This window comes from Sesamum indicum, linkage group LG11 (genome assembly GCF_026168435.1).
Source record: "Sesamum indicum cultivar Baizhima isolate 11 linkage group LG11, ASM2616843v1, whole genome shotgun sequence".
Taxonomy (NCBI): Eukaryota; Viridiplantae; Streptophyta; class Magnoliopsida; order Lamiales; family Pedaliaceae; genus Sesamum; species Sesamum indicum.
This window is the reverse complement of record NC_142667.1, coordinates 6591443-6610356: the sequence shown is the minus strand read 5'-3', so window position 1 is coordinate 6610356 and position 18914 is coordinate 6591443. Positions and strand designations below refer to the sequence as shown.

General features: G+C 32.1%; 1 non-coding gene across 1 annotated transcript; it reads left to right on the top strand.

Moving 5' to 3' along the window:
• The first annotated feature begins 17729 nt into the window (after positions 1-17729).
• On the top strand, positions 17730-17801 carry TRNAD-GUC (transfer RNA aspartic acid (anticodon GUC)). The gene has a single exon. It is a non-coding gene; the product is annotated as a tRNA-Asp (tRNA).
• The last annotated feature ends 1113 nt before the right edge of the window (positions 17802-18914 follow it).

Genomic DNA, 18914 nt, shown 5'->3' with positions numbered 1-18914 from the left:
TTCAAAAATATATTACTATTATATATTAAAAAAAAACTAACTACCCTATCCACCCCCTTACGCCCCTGCCCCCCCACCCCTTTACCCCGGCTTCCCTCCAAAATCTCGTCGCCGGTGACTAGATTTTGTTAAAATTATCTATCTCCATAAATTCTTTACCAAATTAAGTGAGAACAGTCTCGTTAGAATTATTTTGAAGAGACGAGTCTGATGATGGTGACTTGAGACCAAGATTCAATCGGACGGAGTACGAATCGACGACTAACATGTTCGACGATCGTTGCTTGAGCCCACTCTCTATGATTGACGAAAACTCAAATTGAAGGTACGAAAATATTGGTCTTGAAGAGAGGATTCTAATGGTACCATTGACCGTCGGAAATTCATCCGAACGGCGCCAAAAACTTAGAAACAAGTTTCTGGCGAAAAGGGAGCGAAATAGCAGATTTTCTTTTTATTTTTTTAATTTTTTAATAATTATATTAATTAAAATATATTTTAGTTAATTAAGAATATTTTAAATAATTATAATAATTAAATATTTTTGGCTAATTAATAATAATTATTATAATTAAATATTATTTTTAATTAATTAACAATTATAAAATTATTTGAATTTAAATATAATTTAATTTAATATTTAATATTTAATATTTAATAAATTAAATATAATTTAATATAGCAAAATTTAATACTTATTTTTAGGGTTTGAAATGACAAAAGAAAGACATAAAACAAGCCAAAAAACCCTTTGTATATTATATAGACTCATAGAGCAGTATTTTAGTCCAAATTATCATTAAATATGAACCTAAATCGCAGAAAATGACTACGAAACGCAGCAGACGGGCGTCTCCTCCACTTCCCGTTGGTTGCTAACAGAATGGGGGTTTTTTGCTGACTAAAACAAAATATGAGGGTGTTTTTAGCCTATTCTGAAAACAAGGGGGGTACTTTTTGCATACTTTTTAAAACACAGGGGGGTTTCATGTATTTTATCCATTATATAGTGAGCAAACCCGGTCGGGCTAAGGTGGTGGGTCAGATCCGGGTAGGAGGGCCTCCAAAGTGGTCTTGGTTTGGTATATGGGCCTCTAGAGTGGGCTTGGAGTTTACTCGATTTTGGACCACAATTTATAACATACCCCACCTTGGACCAAATACCCAAATAAGGTAGGTCAGGAGTATAGTGGATCTGGTCATTTTTCATCATGCCATAAAATACTCCATGGATGTACCTGCACATAGAAAAAACTTTGACAACGAAACTTTGTTAGTCAGGAAATAAACTGAGAATCTTTAAACGTTTACTGAATTTTTCTATAGGCAAGCACTTAGTGTCCATGTTTGCAGGATTCTCGTCAGAACTAATCTTTTCCAGCTTTATCACATCTTTACTCATGATATCTCGAATGAAATGGTATCTAACGTCTATATGCTTTGTTCTATCATGAAAAACAGGGTTCTTGCATAACTGAATTGAGGATTAGCTATCAGAAAAAACCACAAGTTTTTCTTTACAGAAACCAATTTCTTTTATAAGACCATCTAGCCATATGGCTTCTTTTAATGCTTCGATGGTAGCAATGTACTCAACTTCGGTTGTAGATAATGCAACAATGTGTTGGAGTTGGGATTTTCAACTAATGCATGAACCAGAAAAGGTAAACACATAAGATGTGGTAGATTTACGACTATCTCTATCGTTTGCATAATTAGAGTCCACGTAACCAACAAATTGAGTATGTTTGGAATTTTTAGAGAAAGTAATGCTAATATTATCAGAGCCACGCAAATATCTAAGCAACTATTTCAAAGCTTCCCAGTGAGGAGGTCGTGGTTAGACATATATCTACTATGGCAACTAATAGCATAAGCAACATCAAGTTTTGTGCACACCATAAGAAACATAATAGATCCAATCACATTTGAATAAGGAACTTTTTCCATCTTTTCTTTTTCACTTTCTGTTTTAGGGCATTGATCTTTACATAACTGAAAGTGAGCAGCCAAAAGCACAGAAGTATGGTTAGCATTTTCCATGGAAAATTTCTTAAGATAGACAAAATATAAGATTTTTGATTTAGAAGTATAGAAGAGCTTTCTCTATTGTTAACAATATTCATACCAAGAATTTGTTTGGTATTGCCAAGATATTTCATTTCAAAAACTTTAGATAAATCCTTTTGTAAAACATTTATAAGTTGTAAACTAGTACTAGCAATCAACATGTCATCAACATATAAAATGAGAAAAATAGGAGAGTTATCCACATACTTGTAATAAAGACAATGATCATAATGACTTCTTTTAAAATTCAAAGAGTGCATGAATAAGTCGAATTTTTTGTTCCATTGTCTAGGGGATTGCTTCAGTCCATACAAGGATTTTTTCAATAAACAAACATATTCAGGTTTAGACATATAGTGAAACCAATGGGTTGACTCATATAAATATCCTCATCCAAATCACCATGTAGAAATGCAGTTTTAATGTCTATTTATTTCAATTCCCAATTGTAGTGTGCAGTGAGAGTATGTATGATGCGAACAGTAGTATATTTGACAATTGAGGAGAAAATTCCATTGTAGTATATTCCTTCTTTTTGTGTGAATCCCTTAGCCACTAGTCTTGCCTTATACTTTATTGGATTTTCTTGTTTTATCTTGAAAGTTCATTTACAATCAACAATTGAGGCATTTTTAGGCTTAAGAACTAGAACCCAAGTTTTTTTATCTTTTAGAGATTTCATCTCTTCTTTCATAGCACTTAGCCATTTTTCTGATTGCGTTGCTTCATCAACACTAGAAGGTTCAGATAATTTGGTATTTAGACTTGTGTGAAAATCTATAAGCTTAGAAGGAATCCTAGTTTGTCTTCTATTCCTATCTCTTCAAGTTGATAATTTTCTAAAGGACTTGTTTCTACATTTTCAGTATTTTCTGCGTTTTGTTCCTCTAGGTTATTCTCTAACTCTTCCCCTCCTTGGTTATCCTCTAGGTCTACTTTGTTAAAAGTGGATTCCTTTTCTTTGGGCTGAGTCTTTTCTAAACATGGCATTTCGTTTTCATTAAAGGTAACGTCTCTGCTAATTAAGACTTTGGAACCCGGTTGACTACTAACCCACAACCTATAACCTTTTACCCCTTCAGAATAACCAATAAAAACACATTTTAGGGATCTCGGTTCTAATTTATCAGAGTTTTGGTGGACAAAAGCAGAACATCCAAATACACGTAAGGAAGATAATCAGGTAAGTTTTCATTCCTTACAAATTCAGGGGTTTTACCATATAAAGGCACAGAAGGGGACATGTCTATCAAGTGTGCAGCAGTTAAAACAACTTCTCCCCAGAATGATTTATGCAATCCAGAACTAATCAATAAACATCTCACTTTTTCAAGTAAAGTACGATTCATACATTCAGCAATACCATTTTGTTGGGGAGTGTAAGGATTTATTTTATGTCTTTTTATCCAAAATTTATCACACATATCAGAAAAATTTTGGTTGCAAAACTCAAGACCATTATCGGTTCTAAGAGATTTCAATTTCTTTCCAATTTGATTTTCAACAAGAATTTTCCATTTTTCAAAATTTTCAAAAACTTCCGATTTATACTTCATCAAGAAAATAAATACTTTACAAGAAAAGTTATCAATAATGGATATAAAATAACGATTTCCACCATAAGTAGGCACATTTGATGGACTCCAAATATCAACATGTACATAGTCTAAAATGCATGTAGACATAGAGGGATTAGGGGACGGGGAAATAGGAAAATGTACTCTATGACGCTTGCCCATAACACATTCATCACAAAATTCCAATTTATCAATTTTTTCATTCAAAATCCCTTCTTTCTTTAAAAGTTCAAGTCCTTTTAGACTAATATGTCCAAGCCTTTTATGCCACAAAGTAGTTCTATCACATTCAGAGACGGAAGTAGCAATATTGTCATACATAACAGTGCACATATAAAGGTTTCGTTTTCTTTCAACTTTAAAGACAATAAAAGAACCTTTTATTATCTTCATAATAACCTTACCCTACCGTCCTTCTAACTCTTCTTCTTCTATTGCAGCACATGAAATCAAATTATGGCTTAAATCAGGAACATATCTGACGTTTTTCAAGGTTAACCGATAACCTTCGTTAAAACAAAGTGAAATGTCACCAAGACCTTTGATTTCACACTTTTTCTCATTAGCCATAGGCACATAACCACATTTTTAAAATTTGAGAAGATTTCTTTGAATAGACTCATATGAAAAGTACATCCAGAATCAATCAACCATTCATGCTTATTCAAGGAATGCACATAGTTTGCTTCACACACAACAAAAACTTCACCAGTGGATTCATCATAAACATTATTGGCTTTTTCTTTTTCTTCATAGTATCTATCTCTGTTTTCACGTCTCGGTTTTCTACAATCTTTTATATAATGACCTTTTATACCGCAATTATAACAACGTCTCTCTTTTGTTTTATCTTCTTTATAAGTGTTCTTCCTAGGTCTAGATTTGCTCCTACTGTTATTCCGGTTTTTACTCCTACTTCTGCTATTATATCTGGACTTTGAATTTCTTAACTTAGACCTTCCTCTGATAAAATTAACCTTATGTTGATTTTGACTGGGTTTATTAGCCTAAAGGTCCATTTCTTTACTCTTTAATCCATTAACAACAGTCTCAATGTGTAACACTATCCCTACCACATTTAATAGCAGCTTTCACATCAGAGTATGTTTCAGATATAGCATTAAGCAAGACAATGGGAGATTATTCATCAATATTTTTATCACCTGTGAGTTTAATGTCCTGGATCAATTTAGTAAAATCATCAAGGTTTTCATCAATGTTTTTAGACAAATCGAGTTTATATCTAAAATTTTTTTCTAAAAAAACAGTTTACTAGGCAAAGAGGTTTCTGTATAAAGCTCTTCTAATTTATCACATAAGTCTTTTGAAGAATTTGATTTAACAACCTGTTGTAAAACAATGTCAGACAAGTTGAGATTAATAGAGGAGTAGGCATATTCATCATTTTCTTATTTCTTTTCTTCTGAAACATTATCCAAATATTTGCCATCAATGGCCTTAAAAACTTTGTTGAATAAGAATACCCTTCAATCACTTTTACCATCAAAGGGTTGGAGATTAGAACCGACCATTTTAAAGAAATAGGATTTGAGATAGAAAACACGAGTGTAAAAGAAAATTTTTTGACAGTGTTTAAACAAAAGGAATTCTTTAGATTTTAGGACTTAACCACAAAAATTTAAGATAGTTCACAAAGGATTAATCACACAGAATATTGATTTGTCACAAAAAAAAAAACAAAAGTAAGAGTAAGAAACACAGTAAACAGTGTAGATCACAATATTAACAGATCACACGAGATATATGAATAATAGACAGATTTCTGAGATATATCACAAAGATAATAACAGATCTCAAGACTATCACGAAGATAAATAGATCAGAAAAATATGAACAGATCTCAGAGAATAAAGACAGAAAATAATATGCCAATCACACAGATTTATCGCAACAGTGAACAATTAAGTATGAGAGATAATGAGTCCAAGACTTATCCAGCCTTAGTCCCTTCCAGATACCCGACAACCTCAAGGGTTTGGCCAAGAGGGATATAAGGGGATTATAACCGCGAAAAAATTGCAATAGTATACAAAAAATTGCAAAAATAATAGATTAATAGATAATCACAGTTATAGACAACAGTATATAAATTTCAGAGAAAAATAAGAGAGGAGGGGTTTAGGATTACCACCACCAAGGCGCAACACGGATTAGAACGATGCTTTGATACCATTGTAGGGAGAAACCCCTTAGTGATATCTCTTTCACAAAGCACCTAACCAGCTATTACAAAGGATTTGGAGTATGAAACTCCTCAATATTACAGACTAATAATGAATATTACAAATCAATAAAGAATCAACAGAGGAAATAAAAAAATAATCAAAATATCAAAGCTTTGTTGAAAATGGCTCAGGGATAATGGTAGATCAAAAACTACAGGGATACGGTCACAGTAATACCGAACCCAAAAAACCAAAACCAAAATCGCGGTTGCACCTCAGAAAATCACCAAGAGAACTCAGATCACGAAAATCAGAAACCGATCACCTCAAACCCACCACTCACATTGTTCACAGAGAACGATTCAGAGATTTAGAAGAAAGAAGAAACAGATTTTTCTTTCGTGTATTTAACAGGAGTCGAGCTTCTATTTATAGGGGTAGAGAAACAACATGGATGGAAGGTATTGGGTGGTTTCCCAAAAGCCATTGTATTGGCTTTGGAGAGCCACCTTAGTTATCGGTGGAGAAGAGAGAAACCAGCCGTAGGGGATTGCAGAGGAGAAAGGAAAGTAAACGGCGAAAGTAAGGAAGGAGGAGAAATGAACAGACAAGAGTTAGGTTTCAGGTTTATATAGTGAGCAAACTGGGTCGGGTTGAGGTGGTGGATCGGATCCGGGTAGGAGGGCCTCCAAAGTGGTTTTCATTTGGCAGATGGGCCTCTAGAGTAGGCTTGGAGTTTACTCGGTTTTGGGCCACAAATTATAACAAGAACATGCAAGTACAAAATTTTAGTGAGAAAATTTGATACCAAAACATGATCTCCTACTTAATATTTATTCATTGGCCTCCGCAAGTGGATAGTAATTGAATTCCTTACAATTTTATTATTTACATGAGATTCCATTCCCACCAAATAAACAGAGCTAATGTATAGTTATTAGTTGATCAAGCATCAATAGTATTTGATACAGCTGTCTAAACTGAGGAAGTGTTTGTATTTATATTCTTAAGCCTCTAATTTTTCTTGATAGATGGAATAAATGTGAAATTGATAAATGAGTGATTAGGTGACGGATGAGATTAAATTAGGATGGATAATATTTGGACAATACTTTGTTTAATTGTATTGATTATACTTTGTTTAATTAGGATGGACACTCGAAAAGAGTAGGGTAGAACCAAATGAAGCAATCTAGTTTGCTATTAGGCTCTGGAATAAATGAAACTTTTTTTTACCTCCTTAGTGCTAGAAGCTATAAAAGTAGGGTTCATGCTGTTCTATTCCAATCAAAGAGAGGAATAAAGTAAAGCGCAATAGACCAAAATGGGGGAAAAAATCAACCCATTTGATGTGGCTATCTAAAATTGACTGAAAATTGAAACATAATTAGTGACTGTAGCTATCTAAAAAAAGTAAAATTCGTGAAAACCTACTATTTGGGATTCTACAATATTATATGAATTATGCTATTTATGTGCAACTTAAGTGCAAGAATTGCCCACGCGTGAGAATTCATATTAATTGCATAAGATACATTATTTTCCAATAAAATAATCACTTTATGTCATTTTACACCTCAAACAATTTATTATGGTTCATTCATTTTTTGGATATGGGATAATTAATTGCTAGGATTGGGAAGGAATTATTTAATAATATTTATAGTGAATTTGTTATTTAATAGTATTAATGGATATAAATGCGAGATTAAAAATATATATACTACTTATTTTATAGTATAAAAATTGTGATATATATGAAATAATTACTTGTGATACAAATTGACTTTCTATTAAAAGATATTTAAGTATTACAACATGCAATCAGAATTTATAAGGACAATTCCTCATAAACTTCAAATTTAGATAGAATTTATGAAGATAAGAAGATCCATTTCGTCCTACGGGAAGAACATGATGTGCAATATATATATGAGATTTGTAAATGTCCAACTCATTAACTACGTCATCTTCAACCCCATATATAGGGTCAATTATTCGCCGTATCTGCAAAATTACTCCAACCAAATTTGAGGGGTTGTATAAAATCAAATGTGCTTTATTTTGTGTCAGTAAAAACTACTTAAATTTTATAAAATTATAGCATCAGTTAAAATAAAATTATATAACTATGCTTAAGTATTTACAAAATTAATGCAGATATATATATCAAACGTCAAATATCATAAAGTTAAACAACCATTTTGTCCCTATAGTTGAATGTCTCAACACACAGGGATTTCCACCCATATCGCATGGATGTTAACGTAATTAGACAATTTGGTAAGATAATTAATTCAATTAATTAATTTAATCACCATGAGGCTTGATGTTGAAAATGAGCATAAACAAACTATTGAGATTCATGACACACTTATGCATAAAAATTCTTCATATTTGAAGTATATATATAGGTAAATTTGAGAGCTATGAAATTCTATTACAACAATATGTTCATGTTAAATGTATAATGTTAGAAACTCTTATATTCATTTGGCAAGTATAGATAAATTCTATCAAATCATAATTTACGTCATGTAATATGGCAGTTTTAATCCAAGTGACAATATATTAATCGCACGTCATGTTAGAAACTCTTATATTAAAAAAAAATTAATCGCACGAATATCACTAGTTTGCAAGTATAACAAATATGAATTTTTTTTTTATGTTCTCAACAATCTACTAAATGAATAAATATAAAAGATATATGACAAATTTAGATAACCTTAATTTCAATTAAAATAGCACTCAACAAAATAAAATTATATAATTAATCATGCTTACGTATTCACAAAATCATGGTGGAGACATAAACATTATATCAACTAATGACGCCAAAACAATTATTTCTTCCTATATTTAAAAATCTCAACCCATAACACATGAATACTTTTCCATGAGTATCGCACGAATCTTAACTTAGACTTAGGTTTGATAAGATAATTGATCCAATCAATTATGTAATCTCTATTTACCCATGAAGTTATACTAGCATGATATTGCTTGTTTATGCTATTCATAATGCACGACCTATTAAGCTTCATTTGCAAATTGATGGGCCGATCACATAATGTTGCATGTACCGGGACAACTTGGATAGCACTAGAATATAGCCTTATAAGCTAATAATGCAATTTTCCCAATAGCTAAACAGTTGTATAAAATGTATAAGGAAAAATTAGATGATCGAAGCACAAGAAAATTCTCATTACCTGTAGCGTTCCTCTGCCACCATTCTTCACTGCATCATCGTTAGATACACAAACACTAGTACATGCATGGATCTGCTGCATTCTAGTTAAAATCAACAACCTTCTTTCTATATTTTTTATTCAAATAAACCATCAGGATGAATGAAATATCGAGAAGATAATAGATTTATAAAAAGTTTAACAAAATTTACTAAGTATTATTGGTTGTAAGATTATGCATACATGAATTATAGATATAGATAAATTTGTGAAATATGAAATGCAACAAAACAAAGTTATATAATTATGCTTAAGTATTTGGAAAATTGGAACCAAAAGTATTATGAAGTGAAAACAAAAGTATTTTCCATTGTTTAAACACATCAACCCATAATTTCATTTTATTTTGCTTGAAATAAATTATCAGGATTAGCACATGGTCGCTAATTTAAACATCTCAAACCAGAATATAATAATATATACGTGAATTTCTACTAGTATCACAGATCTTAATATTATTCATCAATTATAATTTATGTCATATAATAACTTTATGGTAGTTGCAATTAATCCAAGTGAAAAAATAAAGATAGATGATAGATATCAACTTCAAATAATTTCAATAAAACTTTGCTAGCAATAAATGATCGGAATTAGTACGTACATCACTAGTTAGCAAATAAATTCAATTTACTTAATAATTGTACTTCATATTCTAGTAAAGCAAGAACTACTAAAGATGTCTAAGAGGTTTAGAAAAAAAATTAATTATATAATTTTTCAATTTTTTATAATTGAACAAGTCAGGTTCAAATTCTGCAAACCTACCAAGAACAGGATACGTGCTAATTCTGGTCATTTATTGCTTACAAAAGTTTATTAAAATTGTTTTACGTCGATATCTATTCTAGATATACTATGGTAAATTTATATTTCCACTTGGATTAATTGCAATTACAATAAGATTATTCTATCACTTCAATTGTACTTAATGAACAATATTAAGATCCGTGCCATAGTTGGGAAAATCAAAGTATATGTTCTAAGTTGAGATGTTTAAACCAAGGAAATGGATTTTTTTTTCTTGGCCTCATAATTAATTGAAGTTTGATATTATATTTCTGACCCACATTAGTTTTTGAAGTACTTATGCATAATTATATAATTTTATTTTGCTGCGTTCAATACTTCACAATTTAATCTATATTAATAAATCATATATATATTAATAAATCTTATTATACTTTTCACAACTTCACCGTTTTCTCAAATATTTTGTATTTCATGTTATCTAAATAAAACTACAGGGGTGAGGTGGGTGACTTCATTGGAATGCACCAGACCTGTGGAAGATTGTTAGTGTATCCTACGATGCAACAAAGATTGGAGGCCGAGGAACACTAGTTTCTCAATTATCTAAATTTTCCTACACATTTTATTTAATCATTTATATAAGATTTATTATAATTTATTAATTTGAGATAAATTCACATTCATGAAATAAAGAACATTTTCAGAAATAAGTACTTTACAATGACCTCAAGTTTCTAGCTTATACCTCCTATTGCTCTTGATAGGTCCGTTGCATTTGATCCCGACTTATTCAATTAACAAAAAATAAAAAATAATAATTATTTTTTCAAAACTTCTTATGCTTCTTTAGTAGTTGTATTGCTTAAGTACAATGTTGAGTATAATTATTTAGTTAATTAAAATTACTTGCATACTAGTGGTACGTGCTAAAGTTTCTGACCCACATTAATTTTTTTAAATACTTAAGCATATTATAAATTTTATTTTGTTGCATTTCATATTTCACAATTTTATATATATTAATAACTCATATATATTTGAATAATCTTACCAATAAGTACTTCATTAATTTTATTAAACTTTTCACAACTCTACTATTTTCTCAATATTTCTTATACCTTGATGACTTATCTAAATAAAACTATAGGGGTAAGGTGGTTGACTTGCATTGGAATTCATGGAAGAATGTTAGTGTATATATCCAATGACGCAATCAAGAATGGTGGCAGAGTAACACTAATTTTGTGATTATCTGAATTTCCCTATACATTTTATACAATCGTTTACATCATAAGATTTATTATAATTTATTATTCCGAGATATATTAACATTCATGAGACAAAGAAGGTTTTCATAAAGAGAAAATTTACGAAGACCTCAAGTTTCTAGCTTAATGCATTCCTTCTACTCTTGGTAGGTCCTGCACTTGAACCCGACTTGTTCAATTATCAGAAAATTAAAAAAAAAATGTAATTAATTTTTTTTTATAAACTTCTTATGCATCTTTAGTATAATGTTAAGTACAATTATTAAGTTAACTGAATATAGTTGTATTGGGGAAATAGAATCTCCTTGTCTAAGACCCTGAGAAGATTCGAAGAATCCAGAAGGCTCCCCATTGACAAGAACTGTAAACCAATAATTTTCAGTGACAATTTTAATGAGAATGATAAATCTATTAGGAAATCCCATCTTTTCATGCACTGAATATGGAAATTTCCAGTTGACTTTGTCATATGCCTTGGACAAAATTAGTTTGATGATGAGGCCAACAACACTGTCCTTATTAAGGCAAATACAACTTCTTTAACTTCTATTGGAGAAGGAGCTTTGGAAAGGTTGAGGGTCACCTCTTCAGGGAGTTGAGGAAACTGAAAAGAGAATGTTTGGTCTTGAAGAAGAACTGGAATGGCACGGAGAAGATTCTGGAAGAAGCTAGCTGCAAAGGCTTTGATTTGATCTGGGGTAGTGATTTCCTGCTGATTGTCCCTCACTCTATGAATTCTTGATTTTAGTCTTTTCTTCTTTACAAGGGAATGGACGTACTTAGTGTTTATTTCTCCAACTTTGAGCCATTTACAATTATTCTTTCATCTCTAAATTTCGGATTCAAGATTGAGTACATGAACCAATGTAACATTTCGTTTGTTGAGAGTGATCAGGTTGGCTTCTGAGGGAGTCTGTCAAACTGTTTTTCAACTTCAAATAGGAAGGCACTAAGCTTGTTTGACTGTATCAATGAAAGTATGGTGGTTTATCCACATGTTCTGGAATCTAAATGAAGAGGGATGGCTGTCATCTGCTTTGGAGAGGGGATGATGATATGATAATCTTCTAGCAAGGTGTCTAACTCTGGTGGAGGTAAAGAACTCAGACCATTCTTGGGAGTACAAGACTCTATTAAGCTCTCCTCCAAACTCTTTTTGTTAGTCTAGGTACAGAGCTCATCCTTTAAACTCAGGATCAATCAAACCACTATGAAATATCATATCATTGAAGTCTTTTATGGGGCATGGGTTGTTGATAATACCTCGTTGATTCTCATTAGTGTGCAATATGGTGTTGAAGTCCCCCCAACTATCCAAGGAGTGAGAAACTTTTGAGTTTTTCCCATATAATTCTTGTGGGAGTTCTATCAGGTTTAGCATATATGAAGGTGCAATATATCTCTTCAGATAAAATAGAAGAGTTGATTTTAACAGTATAACCTGGACATTAAAACAAAATTGAGCAAAACACCAGTCCTATGTTTGGTTTTGTGTTTTGACCCATCTTAGAAATGGGCCAAGAAGACAACACCTTGTTTGTTTTTGTAATTTGCACACCTACACTAGTTGTGCAATTTTAATTTTAAATACATATTCTTTTTATTCTTTTCTCTCTCTTCTTACATCTTGTCGCAGCCTTCTTCTCTCTCCTTCTTCTCTTTCTTTCTTTTCTTCTTTCTTCTTTCTTATTATATGTATTACATATTATTAAATATATAATATTTGTGAAATGTAATTAATAGTTACTACTAAAAAATAATTATTAACTTATGAAATCATTGATATTAAAGATACTTAATATCAATGCTACTTAGTTAAAACATGTAAAACTTTTCTCTATCTAACGGAAATATTGTAATAGTTGCGTGTACTACTGACAATATATTAGTACTATATACCTAATTCGTATTTTTATTACTTTAATTATCTATTAAAATTTATCAGTTCACATATAAAATTCTAATGAATGTATTTTCAACATGTTATATAGTGCATTTAACTCTTGATTACAATTTTTTTCAACTTAGACCAATTAAATCTATTGTACTTATAATTTTCCTTATTTCACTAAAATATTTGAGAAATTTGAAATTTGAGGATAATATACCAATAATACATACTTAATTCTAAATTTTATGTATTATATTTTTTCATTCGAAAGATAAAGTCTAACAAAATCATTTTGGAGACAATACTACAATGTATTTAATTAAGCATTAAAATTATAATTATTATTTAAAATATAAAAAGAAATTCCTCAATAAAAAAAGTTACTTAACATAAATATATATATTATATTTCACTAACAAACAAAATACTATATACATACACATATATATTACTAAATATATATTCAAAGACATGATTTGATAATGAACAGTAACTCCTATCTCCCAAATTCCAACATCAAACCTACACCACTTATTTTACACTATTTTATATTATATCAAAACACAAATTCAAACATACCATCTATTTTCAAAACACTAAAACAAAAACATCCAAAATATTAATTCAAACATAATGCAGATTTTGCTAGTAGTGTTAGAGAACATAAAGTGAAAGCCAAACCTACGAATAAAAAAAGCAGCTTCTATTTGTACAAAAGGCTCTAACAAGACTTAAAGATGAGGTCTATGGTTTGTAAGCATTTCAAAAAGATTTTTTTGCTGTTCAGTTTTACCAATACCCCTGACATTCCATATCATAATTTTGATCATTAAGATTGTAAAGATGAGGAGGAAACAGACTCTTTGTGCCTTTTTATGATGTCGGAAGCTATTATTGCTATAGCCTTCCATAATCAACTCTTCATTAACGTGCGTCAAGAACTCTTCTTTAATCCTTATTCAGCTATTAAAAATAGTTCTTTAACAATTGTCTACTGCCTCGTTGGTGCATACCTGATATCTGTTATTATGCTTAAAGCCGATACAACATCAGACTTAGTGCACCGAACAACATTCCCATGCTGTCTACAATAGAGACGTAGGGGATGAAAAACATCTATGCTCCTGATCAGTCTACTATGACTGAGTCTTGGATAAGTTATCTCTAAACAAGAATCCAACTCCTTTATGCAGAGTTTTTCATGAATAACATTTGTGTTTTAGTGTTCCATAATATGTTTCTATCATTCCAAAGGATAAATATGCTTTAACACCTAAAACACTAGGAATACAATTATCTAGATCGATGTTCTACATCTATTCTTCTTATCTGGTCAGACTAAAAAACTCGTACCTTTTAGGAAATTTAATTTTTCTGATCCTGTTTTTCCGAGAACTGAAATATAGTCTGTTAAAATATTGAATAATAATGATTTTTGCATTATTCTTTAATGAACCTGCACAAACCAGACTCCAAGTCTAGTTTGCCTCCCACTAATCCCTTGACGTATGCAGGATCGTCCCTCATACTCAAGAACTTTTATAGAATACAAGTTTGTCGTTCCATATCAAATATGATATCTGGATCGCCACTTTAACATGCCATTTTTTGCAACTCGATAATTTTCAAAAGTCTATATATCCATATGGGCTAAGTAATTCAATGGAACACCGACCGAACCATGTCCAATCAAGGTTCAGTTTCTTTCTAACCAGAGACAGTTCAACATCGTCTCTTCCAGGAAGAATTTCACTAAGTGAGAATTTCATTCTTATTATGAAACTTCAAGAACTCCCTATAAAGGCAAAATTGCATTTTTTGTCCCGTTAGATAAGGCCGTTATCACTTCTAGTCCCACGCTTTTCACGGTCGACAGTTATGGTCCCCTGGTTTCCAGATTTCAACACTATCGGTCCTTTAATCAACTCTCTTTGCCATTTTTAACACTAAACCTCATGCTCCGAAATAGGCCCAACATGCTTTCGAAATAAATTAAGACCCCATAAATTCATACCTTGCTTTGACCGCTTTGTTTTCGAGTATTCCAAGTCCTCTGTTTTACGGAGTTCTTCCAACCACACTATCACAGCAGATGGTTCGCAGGAGCTTGTCTACTTCAGCAACAAACAGCACAGCCCTATTTCGTTTCCTACCTTAGGGCGTAAAAGGGATTCTAATATAGGGACTTGATAGAATTTTGAGAAAACAGGTTGAACAGAAATCTAACTTTTATTGAAGAAATATAAGAAATATTACATAAATATTATTCCTCCGTTGGAGGAGACCACTGTTTTAGCCTCTCATGGTGTAGAGGACTTGACTTATTGGGAAAACCCCCATAAAGTGAAAAATAAAAATATTACAGAAGATTAAAAGACTCAGAATTCTAATGCTTTTGAAGAGTAGGAGAAGTTTTTCTGATGATCCCCTTCTTCTTCATCGTATCTTTATTTATAGGCGTCCGCGGACTTCAAACTCGGACTCCAACTTGATTTTTGATGACATCATTGCTTTCGTCATCATCTTGTCTTTTTCGAATGACTTTATTGCGTTTGTCATTGCCTCGTCTTTTCCAGCTATTGGTCATTATGGTTTGTTGGCCATGTGACTTCCAGCTGTCTTCCTTGTTTTGCTGACTTTTGGCTTTTGTTGTTTTCTACCGACAGTCTTACTCTCTCGATTTTTTATATCGTTTAACTTTTACTTTTTTTGGTAAAAATTTTTCTCTTCCCCTTGTCTTGGTACAGTTCGGGTTTATTTTTCGTAACCCTAATCTTTGTACCGAACAAAGGCTTTTCTTGTTTCTCGCAGCAAGGGCACAAATGGTTATGCCATTGCCCTACATGCAACATGTTGCACGTCTTCAACTGTGTGGCTTCGGTTGCTGGCAGCTTATTTTCCCAAATTAACATCCTCTTTTTCTCGAATAAGTTTTCAGCGAACTCCATGCTTTTTCCTTTCATGAAATTTAACAGGAACGATCTATTCACTTTGTTTGAGAAGATTTTAAACTGATACTTGACTTTGTTCATATCTATCAGACAGACCCATAATCCCCAAGCTCTCCTGGTAGAGATACTATCTTCACTAATGGTAGATAGCAAGGGAGCTTCTTCGAAGGCAGCTTTTTGATTTTGTTGAAAGCTACCATATCTAGCCTCTACAGCTTCATAAAATGGAATGTTGGATGAGACCCCTTTCCTGCAGTTTTTGGAGCTACTGAAATGAATTTCATCTCCAGAATGTCGCTTGTCTTTAAGTGGGGGTTGTTTTGCCATGAATCAAAGACCACCCCACTAATCTACTCCGGAAGTTTTGAGATTTCCCAAAAATTCGGTTACATGGTACGAACTGAAGCAAGAGCTCCGAAATCATACCATTCTCGGACATCTTCTGGTTTAGACCCCTCTAACATCCAGACTCTGTTATATTTTCAGGATGTTTCGATGATGGTCTTGCCTGGATTTACTCCTTTGCAGGAAATTAATTGTTTCCAAATTTGCTGGCAGTCCTGCCAAGCAGAAGAAGGTATTAACCCGTTAGTATTAACCTTAGAGGTGCCTGTCATCGGCCTAAGGCTGATCTCTCCCTTCTTAACCCCGGAGGTGCTGGGTTGACTTGAATCAACAGGAGTTTGCCCTTCTTGAGACTCAATTATGCCGTTTCACCAGAGTCTGGTGACGGCCTTGTGCAATCGGTACTTGAATCCGACGCTACAGGTCTAGAGTCCTGTACTTATTTTTTGCTTTATTAAATCTCAAATTTGATATTAACTTGAGCGTTGGAGTGCTAACGTCTTTTTTGAAGATTCCCCATTCAGGTTTTACATACTATTCGGCCTAATTTTTTAACATAATCCATATTCATTGGACCCGCCCATTTTTTGAACGCATCAATTATTATTTTTATTTCCATATTAATTGACTTGGTACAAAATAATGAAATACAATCATTAACGAATACGAAATATAAAATTTTAAATCTGGGAAAATAGTTTTTATTTAGTATTATCAATTAATTTTAGAAGGTGAATAACAAATAATAGAAATAAATAGTTTTCCTATGAATTGAAACAATTATTATCAATTTGTTTTGAAAATATAATTATATAATATTAATGCTTCAGTGACAGAAATATAATTAATATCATGAACTGAATATATTTTATGACTAATTAAAATAATATATTTATCTGTAAAAATATATTTGTATACCTGCATAGCATATTATGCTTCCTAGTATAATAAAATAGATAAATATTGAATGAAGAATGCCTTGGTAATTGTATTAATATAAAAAAAAAAAATTGTTTATTACAAAAGTATTACAACATGCTTCCTAATTTATATATTCTATCATCTTGCTCATAAAAATTAGATTTAATACCAAGAAAAGAAATCATAGCGGAAACTGCAACGGCAAAAATCCAATTGAAAATTCATCCCTCAAAACCCAATTTTTTTAATATTATAGTTACACTCCTTTTGAAAATTTTTTGTTTAAAGCAGATCCTTTTTCGTTAAAATTTGGACAAAAGATATTATTGTAAGCAAAAATATTACATACATTTCACCCTCTTCCCATATGTATTTTTATATTTATAAAGGGATAAATGTAATATATATATATATGTGAGTGAGTATATAGAATGAAGTTAACATCATTACAGTTTTTCTTTATAAATATAAAAGTATTATATAGGAACGTTAAATGAGAGGTGAAAAAAGCAAGTCGTTGTAGTATAGTGGTGAGTATTCCCGCCTGTCACGCGAGTGACCCGGGTTCGATCCCCGGCAACGGCGGCTATTATTTTGCGAGAGAGGATTCTTAGCTTCGTTATGCTGTTAGTACATGCGCGTTTTATCGTTGATGAATTCACCTAATTGATGCTTGTTGTACAGTACTTACGTATCCCCTTTTACTTAATGAAATTTACATTTATCGAAAAAAAATATAAATGAGAGATGAAAATGGAAACTCTGTAGTCTTTTTTTGACAAATGCCAATATTTTTCATCCAAAGTTTAACAAAAGCGGGTCATGTGTATATAGTAAGTTTTTGGAGGGATGTAAGTGTAATTACAAAATGTTTTTGAGAAAAAAAATATAATTTTGTATTTTCTCAAGGAATTTAAATATAATTAACCCATATTCTTAATTAGAAATAAGTCACTCTTTTTATGACAGTTTTGTAAAATTGATGGGTGTCGAGATCACCAAAAATAATTCCTACTACACTTGTGACAGTGGGAGTAGGGTCGAATCCACAAAAACTGGTTTTAAGTTGATTTCTTTAGAAAAAAGAAAATAATGGGGGGGATATTGATGACAAAAAGAAATAATTAAAAACTAAATAAACTAGAAAACAATTGAAATTACCTGACGAAGATACGAGAGAGAGATTTTTCAATTAAGACTAGGATCATGCTTGAAACTTGTGAGCTGATCATCGATGCAAGAATAACACATGTATAAACATATAAACCAGTTATAGTATTGGTACGACTTAACACCTTACCTTTTCGTCAGCCAAGGTACGACCTTTGGCTAGATCCCTAATCAGATATAATAAAATAAAATAATGAGGGAAAGGAATCAAATAAACCGTGCTTTGAAGATTTCGGAGATGCGGCAACAACAGCAACGGCAGGCAACGACGGTGAGACAAGAATAGTGGAGATGGGTCACGACGGAGAGCGATGGACTATCTAGATGACGGCAGAGGGTTCCGGCGTTGTGGTGGCGGTTTTGAATGACGATTGCGAGAAATCTAGGTTGTTTCGGAACAGCGGCGCTGCAGCGGATCTAGGTTTTCTCCGTCAGACTCACATTGATGGTGAACGGTGGTTGAGCGAGAGGAACAACAATGGCGAAGCGTGTCAGAGTGGCGGCAAACAGAGGCTGGCGGCGTTGGGT